Raw genomic sequence first — 19,549 nt, 5'->3', positions numbered from 1 at the left:
ACATAAATCATTCTAACGAAGTGTCATTATCAATACAACTTCGTGCGTGCTGTTGCCACAAGATGGTGCTATCAAAGAGCCAGCTGAGCTGCACTAAACAGGATCTTTGCTCTTTGCAAAATGAAAAACACTTCCACAAAATGTCAGTACTGTCTATTAACACGGTTGCTTCTGACCTACATGACTGCGGCAGAACTAGGAACTAGGAAAGGGGGGGGGGCACTATTGATGCATCCATAATGACGTCTCGTCCACCCCTCCCCCCGCCCCCCGCAGCAACGAGCGGCGAGGGGGTGTAGCCGGCTCGTGAGCCGCCAGCTCCCGCGACCGCGCGGCCTGTCCATCACACGGCGCCTCGGCCAATGGGGCCGCGCGCGGGGCGGGTTCCCGGTGACGGGCTCGCGCACAGCTTCTGGTGTAGCGACTTGGGAGGGGTGCCGAGCCAGAGCGCAGCACCGTTAGCTTCCAGCCCGAGGGAAACTAATGGATGGGGCCCGCGACTATCTAGCAAACTAGATGCACACAGCTCCGCTGAATTCAACGGGAGACATCAGGGAGGAATAAACAGACGCGGGTAAGGATTTTTTTTCTCTCTCTCCTTGTCCACCCGACTCCTCTGCTCCATCCCTGGATTGGGAACGAAAGTATAAGGCGTTATGTGAGAAGAACGGGAGCAAGCCACTTTTTGAGGCGTGCTAGCTAGAAATTATTGCAGAAATTACTCCGGGGAAAGTACATTAAGCAGGCTTTTGTCATGCATACGAAGAGATGGCTTCGTGCCAGTTATCCAGTGTAGCTGCGTGGTATTATGTACCCTTTCCCCCCACTCCTTTCCCAATCACTCCAGCCCTCATTTAAGTTTACATAAACACGCACAATATTAACTTCTACACGTTTCTGCCGGGTATTAATCCAAACAGTATGATTTAATTCTGGCGCATTTATCGTCCGTAGGACATTGGCGATTCTGCAGATCTTGGCATAGTTAGAGTGGGATGGCAATGTATCCATCCCGTTTTGCCACAGTGGCATTTCTTGTTGATTGAAGATGAGCAGAACAGATCAAAGTTGGTCTCCAGCGTCGTTGTATTGTTACATGGATCCCGTAGTGACATTGCAATACAAAATGATTTGTAAATGGGCTAATGAATGGGCTCAAAGACTTGGGAAGACGCTGTCACTGATTTGCAGATGTGATGATTTAGAAGTTTGCACTGTCTCCAAATATTTGGCAGTGCTCTTCTGTCATTGGAATCCAAATGATCTGGGGTCTGATTGAATATGTGGGGCATGAACATTGATGATTTTTGGTCCTTTGGAACAGTTCTAGTTGGGTTTTGGTCTGCCGTAGCCTTTGCATACAGAAATGTAAATTCACTGACAATATTTGGTTACTAAGGGAGGGAAGGAGCTGAAGATGGGGGATTTCATAAAATGACATTTGCATGTGGTTAATGGACTATTGCAGGTTTCAGTTTTATACTTCTACAGATAATATTACTGTGGTCTGCTGTAATTCATCCATTCTTATTGAAGTTTAATTAGAGTGTTTAGTGCATTAACAGATTTGCACTGACATTTATGTAGGTTTAATGGTAATCTGACATTGTGAAAGAATACTGCCTTTTAAAAAAAATTGTCAGTACTTTTTCAGTCATTTAATTACTGCACTCAGAAGTTGTCTGTAATTTCTCATTGTAACTCTTAGGTAGCACTGCACTGGATCTCAACTATTTTGTGAACACTCAAATGCATCTTGGCCTATTGTTATTTGTCTTTATTCATTTAACCAGATATACTCTATCCGGCTTCCCATGCATACCGGCCAGTGCAAAGGACATTTGTAATTCAGCTACTACTCTTTAGTGTGACAAACCTGTCGCTTATTATCATTAACACAAGATTTTGTAGATGCTGGAAATCTAGAGTAACACGCACAAAGTGCTGGCGGAACTCAGCAGGTTAGGCAGCATCTGTGGACAATAGTTTGGGCCGAGACCTTTCATCATTTGTGCCTCTAATCTAACTTTACTTACCCTTTCCATTTTTCTTTTATTGAATGTCGGCCTTTAACATTTGTGCAAACTCTATCAAGCTCCGTCTTTTCACATTTTTTTTTACCCTGATGTACTCCCTAACTTCTCAGGGTGTGTGTTTAAATTTCAGTCTAAGATGACCAGAGATTTACAGTCATTGACATGAACGGTGCTGACCAAGAGGCAGATAACCTGATTATCACCAAATCATGAAATGTGATTCAGCTCTCCTTCTCCCTGTCAATTGTCAAATCTATACAGTAATTAGACTTGATTTTTGCAATGCACTTCTGACTGGCCTCCCATCTTACTCTCTGTTGTCTGCATCCTAATTGACATCAATTCCCTTTGACTCCTTAAACCTTTCACTACCTTATGTGTTCGCTCCCAGTTGAGCAATGGCATTTTTATTAAATTCCTTTTTTGTAATCTATTCCAGCAATGTAACCTGGCTTGCTTGCTTTCTCACCTTAAGATGTTTAACTTATTGGCCAAGCTTTCAATTTTGTGGTAGGCGTCAGGTTTTGTTGATACCCCTGTGATAGACTATGGATTATTTAACCACAATAATGCAACTTGTTATTGTGGTTTTTAGGTGAATCTTGGAAGCTATATTGGTTTAGCTGAGAATGTTCTTTTCAATAGTAATAATGATTCATGGAGCTAAGTCATCAGTTTTAGTCACCGATGGGTTCATACAGTGATATCACTACATGGGAAATTAGGTGCTATTAAATACATGAATATGGATTTTCATGTTTGAATTATCCTAGTGAAAATGTGCATTATAATGCATCTTTTTGTTTTATTTCGCTTGTTAAGGTATTAAAGCAATTGAGTTGTTAGCATAATTCTTTGAAGTATAGTGTTCTAATATTTAAAGTTTAATTGAAATAATTAATTTTATATTATTTTTAATCTTTCAGGGTGTACTAGCTTTGCACTTACTGCTTGATTGTATTCACTGATGGTATGAAATTAAATTTTGTTTCCTCACTCTGAGAAGTAGGTACTATGCAAGCAATGGATATGAGTTTAACCTACGTTGCAGATTGTTGAAATCTGCGGTGTGAGCTAATTGTACAGTTCAAAAGTTTATGTTAGTAGTTTTGGATTACATATTTGATTTCAGGAAATGTATTGAGGTGAATGGATTGAGCAATTTATGTAATTGAATGTTCCATGGTAGGTGTGAACGTGTTAATGTTTCTTTTTTTCAGAAAAAATATTTACCAGATTTTCTCAGTTCACATTTGGCACATTTCCCAGCGATATTTGCTTTATTGTGGCTATTTATCTCAGCTGCATCATTGGTCAGTGAGCCGGAAGCTAATTTAAATATTCTGCTGTAACATTGGTTTCTAGGCTACAATACATTGCCATTATGTTCACGTGGTTAGTAGAAGCAATAGTGTAGGTTAAGGAAATTACCAGCTGCACTGATACTTTTTTAAACTTTTCTGGAATTTATAGGTTTTGCTGATGAAACAAAGATGCATACTGTTCAACTCCTTTTACAATACTGCATAATACTCTCTCGCAGTGCCTGGCCATTCCTTCAAACCCCAACCTGTGAATTTACTGTTTCTATCTTCCCAGATCAAACAAGGAAGTGAATAAAAGTAATTTATTTAAAACAAAAGTTTTGCTGGTTAGATGTGTATGAAAAACAGTATTAGATATTTTTAACCCTTTAAACTAATTCCTTTAACATTGCTGGTTCGCTGTCAAGGATATGTAGTTAACTGAGAGTAGGTGGAATAAAGGATTTCAATCTGGACATTACCCTAACCGCTAAGTGTAAGCCTTGATGCTTATTCTTTGATCTGCTGTTTATAAAACCTTAATATGTTGGGAAACTTCATGTTTCACAGAGTCTTTTATTAAATGAATCCACTAATCTGTTTTTTAAGTTGAAGCTGATGGCAGAGGAATACTCTATCCAATATTTGTTCTAGACTATAATGTAATGAACGTGAAATATCCTAACCTCGAGAAATTGCTATTAGAAATCTGAAATGAAAATATTAAGCACTATTAATGCAAAAAGTAGAAATAAAAATCAACATTTTCATGGCATTTTTCTAGTTTTCCACTTGCAATGCAAGATAAACAATTAGCATTAAGGTTTTTTTTGTTTTTGGTCATTCTCCAGTCTTGGTCATTACTTTCTGTTTACTATATGGAAGTCAAATAAGCAGCATTTTATGTAAGCGTAGCGGAGTTCCTGCTGTCATTCTGTTATTGTTTGATATTGTGTTTAAGCATCTCCAGCATCTTGCTCAGGTTGCCTTTATTCCTACGCAAGGGCAGTGACTTGACTGCGAAGGACATCACAGACAAACATAAACCTTTCTACATTTAAATTCCAGTCATGCGTCCTGCAGCGAATGTTGCTGAATAGGATCTTTCCCTCCATTTCTAAGGTGGTGGATTGCCAAGATTACTACTCTGGCTGGGTTCAATTAACTTGGCACAATCAGAGATTGCGTTTAGGATCGTCCAGGGATTTTTATGGTTTGGCTGAGCATCGCCTTAATCCTTTGAACCGTCTGAAACAAAATATATGTTTTAGCCCTGTTGCTCATGCTGAATCCTTTCAGTGTTCTCAACATCACATTTGCAACTTGTTCAAATATCACTGGATCTTCCACAATTGAGTAGTACTTGATGTGCGGTACATTCTATTTTCAAAATTCATATTTTGGGATTTGAGCTTTGTTGGAAATGTCAGTAGTTATTCACCATCCTTAATTACCATTGAAATGACAATGCAGTAGTTTTATGGTCGTTATTATTAGGCCTGGTTATATTAAAATGCAACCTAATCTCTGAGCGCGATTGCTAACCTTGTCGTGAGTGCATGTTTAGTGAGCAACTGGATCATTAATCATCGGTGAACGCTGGGATCTAGGGGTGAGCCTGTTCAACCTGCACTGTCATCGCAGCTTCCTCCATTCTGCTCTGACTGTTCACCGTACCAGCCGTCGGTCCCTGAGACACGCCCAATTCATTTAAAGGAGGTAGCCTGAGACATCGGTAGGGGAAGTGCTGGAGGTGAGAAGCAACACTGTGGAGGCGGAATTTGCAAACATGGAGGATCACCCATCCCATACTCTACATTTGATTCGTTCCTGGGGTGGACCCAACACTAGTCATCCCGTCTGAACCGGCAGGGTTTGGAATCAGGAATTGTGTTGAGTTTGGTCCAAACTTCTGGTTCTGCTTAAAGACTCAGTCTTTATCAGCTCCAGTCCCAGGTGGAATGAATTGGATGCACAGAATCTACCGCAGTAGCATGGTACAACGCTGTCAGTTCATAGTGTAGTTACAGTAATGTGTGTCTGTTATAGAGAAATACTGAGAAACAGAACTGGCGGGCATGGGTCTGAAGCTGTTTAACACTAGGGACAGTACCGGGGGGGGGGGGGGGGGGGTTGTGGTTCTGTTGTTGTATAATCAGTGGTGTAATGCTGGTGAGGACGCATCTGCCAGGCCATGGTAGGGTACTGGTGGGCATGGTCTGTCATTGTATTATGCTGGGATACAGTACAGGTAGTAGAGAGGAGAACTGGAAATGCCCTGAATACAGCAGCAAGTGGTAGCAGTTGTTATGACCCCCCAGCGGTTGTCTCTCTTAATAACACTAAAAGTACCCATACATATAGTTAAAACAAAGTGTTCCTTGAGTGGCCCTCGTTAGTAGCTGGGTTTGATTTTAAAAAACAAGCTTTTCTCCATCGAACAAGAAGATCTCTTGTTGCAAGTAAAGAGTACAAAGGATATTGTAATTGTGGTGGTGTATTTTGTGATATAACCTTCTGCACATTTTGCTTTGGTTCTTCTTTGAAGTTACTGTTAGAAATCCCTGCGCTTGTGGTAGTCATGCAAATTGCAGAAGAATTACATGGCAAGCCATTGCAGCCCTTCTACAGGGACATTGTGGGTATTGTGAAAAACTTCACTAAAATCACTTCTGGTCTACAGTTTCCATTATATCTGTAGGCCAAAAATTCAAACAAAGACTATATTGGCAAGATATATGTGCATTTATTACAATTGTAATGTACTTATACTTTCTGTTTAAATGCATTATTTTTGGTTGGTCAAGCGGGAACATTAACTCAATTTTTATCTCCACAGGTACTGCCTGACCTGCTGTGTATTTCCAGAATTATTGATTTATGCTTTTTGTTTCTGACATCTACTTTATTGTGCTTTGATACTCTGTTTTATGGCACTTTTGTGCTATTGTACATTTTACATTGTGTCTGTTTTTGTTTTGAGCATTGATGCCATTATCAAGTAATTATGGGAAGCATAATGATAGATTTAAAATTAGATGCATTTTTAACCCATTCCAAAAGAGCAATTAAGTGGATGCAGACAGTATCAGACATGTTCATTTTTCTTCAATATTCAAATATTAAAATTGATTCTGTGCCAATGAACCTCACATATGCAGCAATCTGTTGAAGGGATTTGGTGTGATTGCAGAAGGGAAGGGTTGGGTGTCCAGTTTTCCAGATTTAGAAAAAGTGATATCCCAAGTGAGCTTTGCAGAAACTTTATCTCCACCTTCTTAATTACTGGCTGTACCTGCATGTTAATTTTGTAGTGAGTTTGGATTTCTCTGCACTGAGATGTGCTCTGGGTTCTCTGTTTAGAACATAGAACAATACAGCACAGTACAGGCACTTTGGCCCACAATGTTGTGCCAACCCTTAAACCCTGCCTTCCATATAACCCTCCACCTTAAATTCCTCCATATACCTGTCTGGTAGTCTCTTAAACTTCACTAGTGTATCTGCCTCCATCACTGACTCAGGCAGTGCATTCCATACACCAACCACTCTCTGAGTGAAAAACCTTCCTCTAATATCCCCGTTGAACTTCCCTCCCCTTACCTTAAAGCTATGTCCTCTTGTACAGAGCAGTGGTGCCCTGGGGAAGAGGCGCTGGCTGTCCACTCTATCTATTCCTCTTAGTATCTTGTACACCTCTATCATGTCTCCTCTCATCCTCCTCCTCTCCAGAGAGTAAAGCCCTAGCTCCCTTAATCTCTGTATCAAATGCAAACTCTCTAAACCAGGCAGCATCCTGGTAAAGCTCCTCTGTACCCTTTCCAATGCTTCCACATCCTTCCTATAGTGAGGCGACCAGAACTGGGCACAGTACTCCAAGTGTGGCCTAACCAGAGTTTTATAGAGCTGCATCATTGCCCCGTGACTCTTAAACTCTATCCCTAGCTAACACTCCATAAGTTTTCTTAACTACCTTATCTACCTGTGAGGCAACTTTCGGGGATCTGTAGACATGTACCCCCAGATCCCTCTGCTTCTCCACACTACCAAGTATCCTGCCATTTACTTTGTACTCTGCCTTGGAGTTTGTCCTTCCAAGGTGTACCACCTCACACTTCTCTGGGTTGAACTCCATCTGCCACTTCTCAGCCCACTTCTGCATCCTATCAATGTCTCTCTGCAATCTTTGACAATCCTCAACACTATCCACAACACTACCAAACTTTGTGTCGTCTGCAAACTTGCCAACCTACCCTTCTACTATCCAGGTTGTTAATAAAAATCATGAAAAGTAGAGGTCCCAGAACCGATCCTTGTGGGACACCACTAGTCACCACCCTCCAATCCGAATGTACTCCTTCCACCACGACTCTCTGTTTTCTACAGGCAAGCCAATTCTGAATCCACCTGGCCAAACTTCCCTGGATCCCATGCCTTCTGACTTTCTAAATAAGCCTACTGTGTGGTACCTTGTTAAATGCCTAACCAAAATCCATGTAGATCACATCCACTGCACTACCCTCATCTATATGCCTGGTCACCTCCTCAAAGAACTTTATCAGGCTTGTTAGACACGATCTGCCCTTCACAAAGCCAAGCTGACTGTCCCTGATAAGACCATGATTCTTTAAATGCCCATACAGTGGGCCCTCCTTATCCATGGGGGATTGGTTCCAGGACCCCCCGTGGATACCAAAATTTGTGAATGCTCAAGTCCCTTATTTAACATGTACTTCCTTAGAAGGTTGGCGTCATTCAATATCTGTAGTGAGATGCTGAAGATGTTCTATAGGTCAGTTGTGGAGAGCGCCCTCTTCTTTGTGGTGGCGTGTTGGGGAGGAAGCATTAAGAAGAGGGACGCCTCACGTCTTAATAAGCTGGTAAGGAAGGCGAGCTCTGTCGTGGACAAAGTACTGGAGAGTTTAACATCGGTAGCTGAGCGAAGGGCGCTGAGTAGGCTATGGTCAATTATGGAAAACTCTGAACATCCTCTACATAGCACCATCCAGAGACAGAGAAGCAGTTTCAGCGACAGGTTACTATCGATGCAATGCTCCTCAGACAGGATGTAGAGGTCAATACTCCCCAATGCCATTAGGCTTTACAATTCAACCGCCAGGACTTAAGAACTTTTTAAAAGCTATTATTAATGCTTTTTGAGATAGTGATTTAGATGCATATCATATTTTTTTACTGAGTTAAGTATTGTATGTAATTAGTTTTGCTACAACAAGTGTATGGGACATTGGAAAAAAAGTTGAATTTCCCCATGGGGATGAATAAAGTATCTATCTATCTATCTATCTATCTATGTATCAGTGAGGTGGTCTTTAGGACCCATCAGAACTCCGGACTTTTTTTAACATGTCTCTGTATGGTGGACATTAGGACCTGGCGGCGCAGCTCTGAATCTGCAGTGTTTCTGTTCACGAAAATAATCACGATCGCGATTGAAAATAAGGTGGAAGTAATAAAGCGATTGGAAAGAGGTGAAACACCATCAGTCATTGGAAAAACATTAGGCTACAGTCAGTCAACGATCAGAACAATTTTAATGGAGAATGTGAAAAGCCCTGCCCCGATGAAAGCTACAATTATTACTGAGCAACGCAGTGGTTTAATTATTGGAATGTTTTGTAAGTGTTTTATATGCATAGAAAGGTAAAATATGTACTATATACTAAGAAAAACGTTTGACTAACTGACGCTAAATAATACCAGATGTACCTGTTCCGACTTCAAATCTGACTTAAAGATGAACTCAGGAACGGAACTCATTCATAACCCGGGGACTGCCTATACTTCTAAGTCATTTCTAGATTACTTATAATACCTAATACAATGTAAATGCTATGTAAATAGTTGTTATACTGTATTGTTTAGGGAATAGTGACAAGAAAAAAATAGTCTGTATATGCTCAAGCAATGAGTGCTGGAGAGAGAACTTCCGGGTTTTCCTAATCCGTGGTTGGTTGAATCCATGCATATGGAATCTGCGGATAAGGAGGGCCGACTGTAGATTCTATCTCTAAGAATCTTTTCCAACAGCTTTCCCACCACAGATGCAAGGCTTACTGGTCTGTAATTACCCGGACTATCCCTACTACCTTTTTTGAACAAGGGGACAGACAACATTTGCCTCCCTCCAATCCTCCGGTACCATTCCCATGGGCAACGAGGACATAAAGATCCTAGCCAGAGGCTCAGCAATCTCTTCCCTCGCCTCGTGGAACAACCTGGAGAATATTCCGTTAGACCCCGAGGACTTATCTGTCCTAATGTATTTTAACAACTCCAACACTTCTCCCTTAATATCAACATGCTCCAGAACATCAACCTCACTCATATTGTCCTCACCATCATCAAGTTCCCTCTCATTGGTGAATACTGAAGAGAAGTATTCATTGAGGACTTTGCTTACTTTCACAACCTCCAGGCATATCTTCCCACCTTTATCTCTAATCGGTCCTATCTTCACTTCTGTCAGCCTTTTGTTCTTCACATAATTGAAGAATGCCTTGGGGTTTTCCTTTACCCTACTCGCCAAAGCCTTTTCATGCCCCCTTCTTGCTCTCCTCAGTCCCTTCTTAAGCTCCTTTTTTGCAACCCTATATTCCTCAATAGACTCATCTGATCCTTGTTTCCTAAACCTCACGTATGCTGCCTTCTATTTGACTAGATTCTCCACCTCACATGTCACCCATGGTTCCTTCACCCTACCATTCTTTATCTTCCTCACCAGGACAAATTTATCCCTAACATCCTGCAAAAGATCCCTAAATATCAACCACATGCCCATAGTACATTTCCCTGCAAAAACATCATCCCAATTCACACCCGCAAGTTCTAGCCTTATAGCCTCATAATTTGCCCTTCCCCAATTAAAAGTTTTCCTGTCCTCTCTGATTCTGTCCTTTTCCATGATAATGTTAAAGGCCAGGGAGCAGTGGTCGCTGTCCCCCAGATGCTCACCCACTGAGAGATCTGTGACCTGACCCGGTTCATTATCTAATACTATATCTAGTATGGCATTCCCCCTAGTCGGCCTGTAAATATACTGTGACAGGAATCCGTCCTGGACACACTTAACAAACTCTGCCCCATCTAAACCATTGGAACTAATCAGGTGACAATCAGTATTAGGGAAGTTAAGTAATAGTCTGATTTTCTATTCTTCCTACATAGTTGAGGTCTTCAAACTTCCTTGTATTTGATTCCAACTGCTAATGTTTATTCAACTGGCCTGTGTCCTTTTGTAGATTCTTTGCCTGTCCCTCACAGCTTGTCAGGAAATTGGACTACAATGCGTGCATGACATTCAGGTAGTTTGTAGATGATGGAGTCCCAGCATAGGTCCCTGTGGCATCCCATTAGTTACAACTTGCCAAATTAAAAACAACTCTCTTATCCTGTCCCTCTGTCAGTCAGTTTGCTCTCTATCTGTGCTAATATGTTAACGTAAGACCATGAACTTGGCTTTTACATTGGCATGCAAAAGTTCAGGCACCCCTGGTCAAAATTTCTGTAACTGTGAATAGTTAAGTGAGTAGAAGATGAACTGATCTCCAAAAGTCATAAAGTTAAAGATGAAACATTCTTTTCAACATTTTAAGCAAGATTAATGCATTATTTTTGTTTTGTACAATTTTAGAGTGAAAAGAAAAGGAAAGGAACACCATGCAAAAGTTTGGGCACCCCAAGAGATTTGAGCTCTCAGATAACTTTTACCAAAGTCTCATACCTTGATTAGCTTGCTATGGCTTGTTCATAGTCATTGTTAGGAAAGGCCAAGTGTTGCAAATTTCAAAGCGTTATAAATACCCTGACTCCTCAAACCTTGTCCCAACAATCAGCAGCCATGGGCTCCTCTAAGCAGCTGCCTAGCACTCTGAAAATTAAAATAAATTATGCTCACAAAGCTGGAGAAGGCTATAAGAAGTTAGCAAAGCATTTTCAGGTAGCCGTTTCCTCAGTTCATAATTAATTAAGAAATGGCAGTTAACAGGAACGGTGGAGGTCAGGTTGAGGTCTGGAAGACCAAGAAAACTTTCTGGGAGAACTGCTCGTAGGATTGCTAGAAAAGCAAATCAAAACTCCCGTTTGACTGTAAAAGACTTTCAGGAAGATTTAGCAGACACTGGAGAGGTGGTGCACTGTTCTACTGTGCAGCGACACCTGCACAAATATGACCTTCATGGAAGAGTCATCAGAAGAAAACCTTTCCTGCATCCTCACCACAAAATTCAGCGTAAGAAGTTTGCAAAGGAACATCTAAACAAGCCTGATGCATTTTGGAAACAAGTTCTGTGGACTGATGAAGTTAAAATACAACATTTTGGCCACAATGAGCAAAGGTATTTTTGGAGAAAAATGGGTGCAGAGTTTCATGAAAAGAACATCTCTCCAACTGTTAAGCATGGGGCTGGATCTATCATGCTTCAGGCTTGTGTTGCAGCCAGTGGCATGGGAACATTTCACTGGTGGAGGGAAGAATGAATTCAATTAAATACCAGCAAATTCTGGAAGTAAACATCACACCGTCTTTGGGGAAAGAAAAGCTGAAGATGAAAAGAGGATGGCTTCTACAACAGGATAATGATCCTAAGCACACCTCAAAATCCACTAAGGACTACCTCAAGAGGCGCAAACTGAAGGTTTTGCCATTGCCCTCACAGTCCCCCAACCTAAACATCATCGAAAATTTGTGGATAGACCTCAAAAGAGCAGTGGATGCAAGACGGCCCAAAGATCTCACAGAACTAGAAGCCTTTTGCAAGGAAGAATGGGCGAAAATCCCCCAAACAAGAATTGAAAGACTCTTAGCTGGCTACAGAAAGCATTTACAAGCTGTGATACTTGCCATAGGGGGTGTTACTAAGTACTGACCATGCAGGCTGCCTAAACTTTTGCTTTGGGCCCTTTTCCTTTTTTGTTATTTTGAAAATGTAAAAGATGGAAATAAAAAAGTAATCTTGCTTAAAATATTAAAGAAATGTGTTATCTTTAACTTTATGCCTTTTGGAAATCAGGTCATCTTTTACTCGCTTAGCTATTCACAGTAACAGAAATTTTGACCAGTGATGCCCAAATGTTTGCATGCCACTGTATGTGGCACATTTTTAAATGCTTTCTGGAAATCTAAATGCAGTGTGTCTACTGATTCCGCTTTGCTTGTATTGTGTAAAAGTTCCAATGTGTTTGTCCAAGATTGTTTCTCTTGTATCAATCCATGCTGACTTTGTTTTATTTTATTGTGACTGTCTAAATTCCCTGCTACTACTATCTTTAATAATGAGCTCCAGCAATTTCCCTCCTAAGGTCAATAAACTATCATTTCCTGCTTTCTTTCTCCCTCCATAAAATCACAAATCAAATGTGAGTCTAATGTTAACAGTCTTTTTCAATTTATGATCGATGTGAAAAATTGTACTTCTAGACAAAATAGCAAAGCAATAATGTTGGAGTCTTTAAGGAACCATTGGGCCAAATCTCATTGACTAGCGGTCAACAGTTCTGAAGGGAGCTGCAGTAATCAGATGTACGTGATGCCGTACATCCTGGAATTCCACCTGCGGATGGAACAGTGACTTGCTAATGAGTGGACAGAATTCATTTGCACCCAGCCCTCATGCTCATGCCAGGTACAGCTGGTATATGAACAGCAACCTTGTCTGAACAAGAATTGCCAATGCATTGGACAGAGGGATTTTGCTCTGTTAACTTTTTCTTTAGTTATTTTGGTACTGCTTTAATAGGGTGGTGGGTTGGAGATATGACTCTACCAAAGGAGGTGTAAGGTGCTCCTTCCCTCCTGCGCTAGCCTGTAAGGTGTAGCACCTGCTTAGCCCCCCCCCCCCCCCCCCCGATCAGGGTCACATGAAGCCATGGGAACAGGTGGCAGATGGTCGGAGAGTAGCTGGTGTATATCACAAGTCCTGGTTATGTGACCACTGACACCAGATAGACAATCTCTGAGATCCACAGCCTCCGCTTGTGCCAAGATGAGGCCACCCTCAGAGTGGAGGAGCAATATTTTATTTTCTGTCTGTGTAGGTTCCAACCTGATGTCACAAATATCAATTTCTCCTTCTGGTAACAACATTTTTCCCTCCCTCCCCCCTCCTTCTATTCCACATTCTAGCTTTTTACATCTTCTCACCTTCTCACCTTCTCACCTTCCCCCAGGTCCCCTCTTCCTTCCCTTTTTTCCTATGGTCCACCGTTCTCTCCTATCAGATTCTTCCTTCTCCAGCCATTTACCTTTCCCACCCACCTTGCTTCACCTATCACCTTCTAGTTATCATCCTTCCCCCTCCCCTAACCTTTTATTCTGTCGTCTTCCCCCTTCCTTTTCAGTCCCGAAGAATGGTCTCAACCCAAAATGTCAACTTTATTTATTTCCGTAGACACTGCCTGACATGCTGAGTTCCTCTAGCATTTTGTGTGTGTTGCTTTGGATTTCTAGCATCTGCAGTATTTCTCATGTTTAAGAGTATTGATAATGACTGGAGTCACCCATCAGAAGAAGACAATGGCAAACCACTTCTGTAGAAAAATTAGCCAAGAACAATCATGGTCATGGAAAGATGTGTACCTACGTCATACGAGATGGTGCATAATGAATGAACAAACTGCTTTAATACTTAATTTTTATTATTTTTAGAATGTGTATCAACCCAACTGAGTGGGGTTTTCAAATATCTCTGATCAAAGAGCCTTAGACAGCCACAGATCTGTCAAAGGACATCAGTGCCAGTTCTACCCTACCAGATGTTAGTTGGGTGTGAATGTCAGTCCTCTGGGCGATGGTACTGGAAACATTAAATGGGTGTGGGCAGTAACCACAGGCGTCAATGCAGAATGTGGATTAGATCCAGGATGATGTAGCCCACAGATGAGAGCTGTGCATCAAAGATGGATGGATGAGCTGTGTTGAGAGCGAAGGCTGACGTATTATTTTATGCTAGATATTACTTCTGTGGCATGACTATCACATTAGATCCAATTTTTATGTGGATGGAGCAACATATTATTGAGAAAGTAAGGAGGCATGAGATCCAAGGGGACATTGTTTTGTGGATCCAGAACTGGCTTGCTCACAGAAGGCAAAGAGTGGTTGTAGACGGGTCATATTCTGCATGGAGGTCGGTGACCACTGGTGTGCCTCAGGGTTCTGTTCTGGGACTCTTACTCTTCGTGATTTTTATAAATGACCTGGATGAGGAAGTGGAGGGATGGGTTAGTAAGTTTGCTGATGACACAAAGGTTGGAGGTGTTGTGGATAGTATGGAGGGCTGTCAGAGGTTACAGCAGGACATCGATAGGATGCAAAACTAGGCTGAGAAGTGGCAGATGGAGTTCATTTTGGTATGTCAAATATGATGGCAAAATATAGTATTAATGGTATGACTCTTGGCTGTGTGGAGGATAAGAGGGATCTTGGGGTCCGAGTCCATAGGACGCTCAAAGCAGCTGCGCAGATTGACTCTGGTTAAGAAGGCATACGGTGTATTGGCCTTCATCAATCGTGGAATTGAATTTAGGAGCTAAGAGGTAATGTTGCAGCTATATAGGACCCTGGTCAGACCCCACTTGGAGTACTGTGCTGAGTTCTGGTTGCCTCACTACAGGAAGGATGTAGAAACCATAGAAAGGGTGCAGAGGAGATTTACAAGGATGCTGCCTAGATTGGGGAAGAATGCCTTATTAGAATAGGTTGAGTGAGCTCGGCCTTTTCTCCTTGGAGCGACGGAGGATGAGAGGTGATCTGATAGAAGTGTATAAGATGATGAGAGGCATTGATCGTGTGGATAGTCAGAGGCTTTTTCCTAGGGCTGAAATGGTTGCCACAAGAGGACACAGCTTTAAGGTGCTGTGGAATAGGTACAGAGAAGATGTCAGGAGTAAGTTTTTTTTCCCCTCAGAGAGTGGTGAATGCATGGAATGGGCTGCCAGCAATGGTGGTGGAGGCAGATACGATAGGGTCTTTTAAGAGACTTTTGGATAGGTACATGGAGCTTAGAAAAATCGAGGGCTACGGGTATGTCTAGTAATTTCTAAGGTAGGGACATGTTCGGCACAACATTATGGGCCGAAGGGCCTGAATGGTGCTGTAGTTTTTCTATGTTTCTATGTATCTAAACTGCAATGCAAGTATCTGTCTGGTTAATGTATTTCAGCATTCTTAGAATGAATTGTAGAATCACTTGGAAATCAAAAGATGGTCAAAATTCAAAGTAAGTTTATTAACAAAGTACATTTATGTCACCATATTCAACCCATAAATTCAATTTCTTGCAGGCATACTCAGTAAATCCATAATAGAATAATTACCATAATGGAATCAATAAAAGACCGCACTTATGTGGGCATTCAGCCATGGTCCAAAGACAACAAACGGTGTAAATACAGAAGAAAATAACAATAAGTAAACAATAAATATTGAGAACATGAGATGAAGAGTACTTGAAAGTGAGTCCATAGGTTGTGGGAACTTTTCAGTGATGGGGCGAGTGAAATTGTCCCCTTTGGTTCAAGAGCCTGAAAGTTGAGGGGGTAGCAGCTATTCTTTAAACTGGTGGTGTGTGTCCTGAGGCTCCTGTATCTTCCTCATGGTAGCACCAAAAAAAGTGGGTGGTGAGGGTCACTGATTATGATTGCTGCTTTCCTGCGATAATGCTTTCTGTAGATGGTGGGGAGGGCTTTACCCCTGTAATGGAATGGCCTGTATCCACTACTTTGTGTAGAATTTTCCATTCAAAGGCATTGGTGTTTCCATACCAGGCTGTGACGCAGCCAGTCAATAACACTCTTCACCACACACCTATAGGAGTTTGTCAAAGTTTTAGATGTCATGCCAAATCTTCCCAAACTCCTAACCAGAGGCGCTGCCGTGTTTTCTTCATAATTACACTTTCATGCTGGGCGCAGAACAGGTCCTCTGAAATGATGACACCCAGAAATTTAAAGTTGCTGACCCTCTCCACCTCTGATCCTCCAGTGAGGACTGGCTCAGGGACCTCTGGTTTCCTCCTCCTGATCAATAATCAGCTCCTTGGCCTCGCTGACATTGAGTAAGAGGTTGTTTCTGTGGCACCACTCAACCAGATTTTCAAGACACAAGGCTACAGATGCTAGAAACTGGAAGGACAACCAGACTGTTGGAGGAAGTCAGCAGTTCAGCAGCATCGGGGGAGGGGGTGGGGGAAGAATGCGGTGTGGAATTGTCAGTGTTACAAGACAAAAACCTGCATCAGGACTGGCCCTGTTAGCCTTATTTGATTGACAGGTTTATTAACGTGTTGGAGATGTTATGGAGCCAATATATTCTAGGAGTGGGCAGTGCAAGATGTTGTTTTTTGAACGAATTTTACTTCCCAGAAATGTTCAGCTGACAGAATGTTAAATTGCATGAAAAGTTTAAAATCCGCATTTATAACTGACATGGATTTTTTTTAACTTGTTTTGACTTTGAGCACAAGGTAGGAGTGCTTGGGAAAGTGGAATAAATGTCTTGAATTAACATTGAGTTATTAGTAGGCTCTGAATGGAAGATGAACATGGCTGGTTTTCAGGGGATGTGATGTATTTAGGTGAACAGCAATGAGTGACAAGAAATTATTTGAGTCAGATGAGTGGTTGTGGGTGGCAAAGTACCCGATTTTATAATGTGATTTAAAAGCAAAATGCTGCAATGTGAAATAAAAGCACACACAACATCCGAGAGAGAAATAGTTAAAAAAAAAATTTGGTTCACGTGGAAATGATCCGTAGAAATGTGGCCATTTGAGATTTGGTTGCCACAAAGACAGAAATGGTTGCTGGGACGAGGAGGGGGTTGCATTTCTCATCAGGGATAGTATCACGGGTGTAGAAAGGGAGGTCATCATGGAAAAATTGTCTATTGATTAGGTGTGGGTGGAATTCAGAAACAGGAAGGGAGCAATCATTCTGTTGACTCCCCAATAGCAATAGGGAAATTGAGGAGTAGAAAAGTAGGCATTTTTTTGGGAAGGCATAAAAATAACAGGGTTGTTATCATGGGTAGCTTCAATTTCCCTAATAGCTATTGGCATCCCCTTAGTGCAAGAGGATTAGATAGGGCATAATTTGTTAGGTATGTTCAGGAAGGGTTCCTGACCCAATATGTGGACAAGCCAGCAGGAATAGAGGCCATTCTGGATCAAGTACTCCAGCAATGAACCCTGGTCAGATGGGCAAGCATTTCAGAGAGAGTGACCTTAGACGGGGATAGGGACAGATGGTATGAGAAAGTATTTAATTGGGGGAGGGCTAATTGTGATGCTGTTAAGCAGGAACTTTGGAGTGTAAATTGGGAAGAGATGTTCTCAGGGAAATGTACAGTGGAGATCTGAAGGTTGTTTAGGGAGCACTTCCATGGAGTTCTGGATGGGGTTGTCTCATTGAGGCAGGGAAAGGATGGTAGGGTGAAGGAATCTCAATATGTGTGAGAGAATTTATTTAAGAGGAAAAGGAAGAATATTTAAAGGTCTAGAATCAGGCAGTGCTTTTAAGAATTATAAGGTAGCCAGGAAGGAGCTTAAAAAGGGACTTGGGTAGAAGAGGGCATGAGAAGGTCTTGTCGAGTGGAATTAGGGAAAGCCCCAAGGCATTCTGCAAGTATATGAAGAACAGGAGGATGGCTAGCGTAAGGGTGGGTCTGATCAGGGATAAAGGAGGGTACATGAGCCTGGAGTCAGATGAGGTTGGGGAGGTCTTTAATGAATTGAATACTTTACATGATATGTTAGTGAGGACAACATAAAACAGACTGTTATGCTAGAACATGTGAAGGTTAAGAAAGGGGATATGCTGGAACTTTTGAAAGAAGCATTATGATGGGTAGGTCCCTGAGGTCAGATAGGATATATGCTAGGTTACTACAAGAAGTGAGGGAAGAGATTGCTGTACAGTTGGTTATCTTCACATCCATACTGACCACAGGAGTAGTACCAGAAGATTGGGGATTTCAAGAGTTATTTCTTTGCTCAAGAGTGGTAATAGGGATGATCTTGGGAATTATAGATCAGTAAGTCTTCCATCAGTGGTGGGAAAACTATTGGAGAGGATTCTTAGAGACAGGATTTATGAGCATTTGAAGAAATATTGACAGATATTGATTGTAATCATGGCTTGTGCCTCATAAGCCTGATTGAATCTTCAAGGAAATGATAAAATAAATAGAAGGTAGAGCAGTGGATGTGGTGTATATGGATTTTAGCAAGGGGTTTGGTAAGGTTTTGGTAGGCTCATTCAGAAAATCCAGGGAAACATGGTTTTGTGGATTCGAAATTGGCTTGCAGAGGATGGTATGATGGAGCATATTCTGCTTGACGATCCGTGACTAGTGCTGCTGAAATGTGCTCCTGCTTTCTGACCAGCTATTTGGTGTAAATGTGTGAAAGTGTTCTGCTTAGCTCAGAGATGTGGGCTGAATTTGCCAGAAAAAAATAGCTTATCCACTTCATTCTCTGTATAGTTCTGGTGACACAATAGTTTTTATTTGATGCTAAATAATATCTCAGAAAATTAATCTCTATAAATATCTCTTTTTTTCTATTGCTAGAGATTTTAAACAAAAATCCACTTTAATTAATTTTGTTTTTTTTTATCTGATTCTTTTTATGAAATCAGTCCCTTAATCCAGTTTATTTACCCTGTTTAAACCTGCTTTCTGTACCTGATATGATGTTGAATTAAATATTCTGGTTAACACTTCCAAGTTCAAATTCTTATTAGTCAATGAAGTTTTGTTTGAATTTGAATGGATTAAGACACTCCACAGTTCCCTCACACTGTTCTTTAACACTGTTCTTTACTTTATTGTCACCAAACAATTGATACTAGAGTGTACAATCATCACAGTGGTATTTGATTTTGCGCTTCGCGCTCCCTGAAGTACAAATCAAAGTAAATATAATTTAAAAAATTTAAATTATAAATCATAATTAGAAAATAGAAAAGGGAAAGTAAGGAAGTGCAAGTCAGGTCCGGATATTTGGAAGGTACGGCCCAGATCCGGGTCAGGATCCATTCAGCAGTCTTATCACAGTTGGGAAGAAGCTGTTACCAAATCTGGCCGTACAAATCTTCAAGCTCCTGAACCTTCTCCCGGAGGGAAGAGGGACAAAAAGTGTGTTGGCTAGGTGGGTCGTGTCCTTGATTATCCTGGCAGCACTGCTCCGACAG

At 41.4% G+C, this 19,549-nt stretch overlaps 1 protein-coding gene across 2 annotated transcripts in view; it reads left to right on the top strand.

The window, feature by feature from the left end:
• The first annotated feature begins 393 nt into the window (after positions 1-393).
• The window catches only part of LOC140733513 (CYFIP-related Rac1 interactor A), a 229,242-nt gene continuing 210,086 nt past the window's right edge, over positions 394-19,549 (top strand). For both annotated transcript variants that reach the window (XM_073056946.1, XM_073056944.1), the window contains exon 1: positions 394-574. The gene's annotated coding sequence lies outside the window, so the exon portion shown is untranslated. The remainder of the gene's footprint in view (positions 575-19,549) is intronic.

Source organism: Hemitrygon akajei, chromosome 9, assembly GCF_048418815.1.
Source record: "Hemitrygon akajei chromosome 9, sHemAka1.3, whole genome shotgun sequence".
In the NCBI taxonomy this organism is placed as follows: Eukaryota; Metazoa; Chordata; class Chondrichthyes; order Myliobatiformes; family Dasyatidae; genus Hemitrygon; species Hemitrygon akajei.
This window is presented reverse-complemented; position numbering and strand designations above follow the sequence as displayed.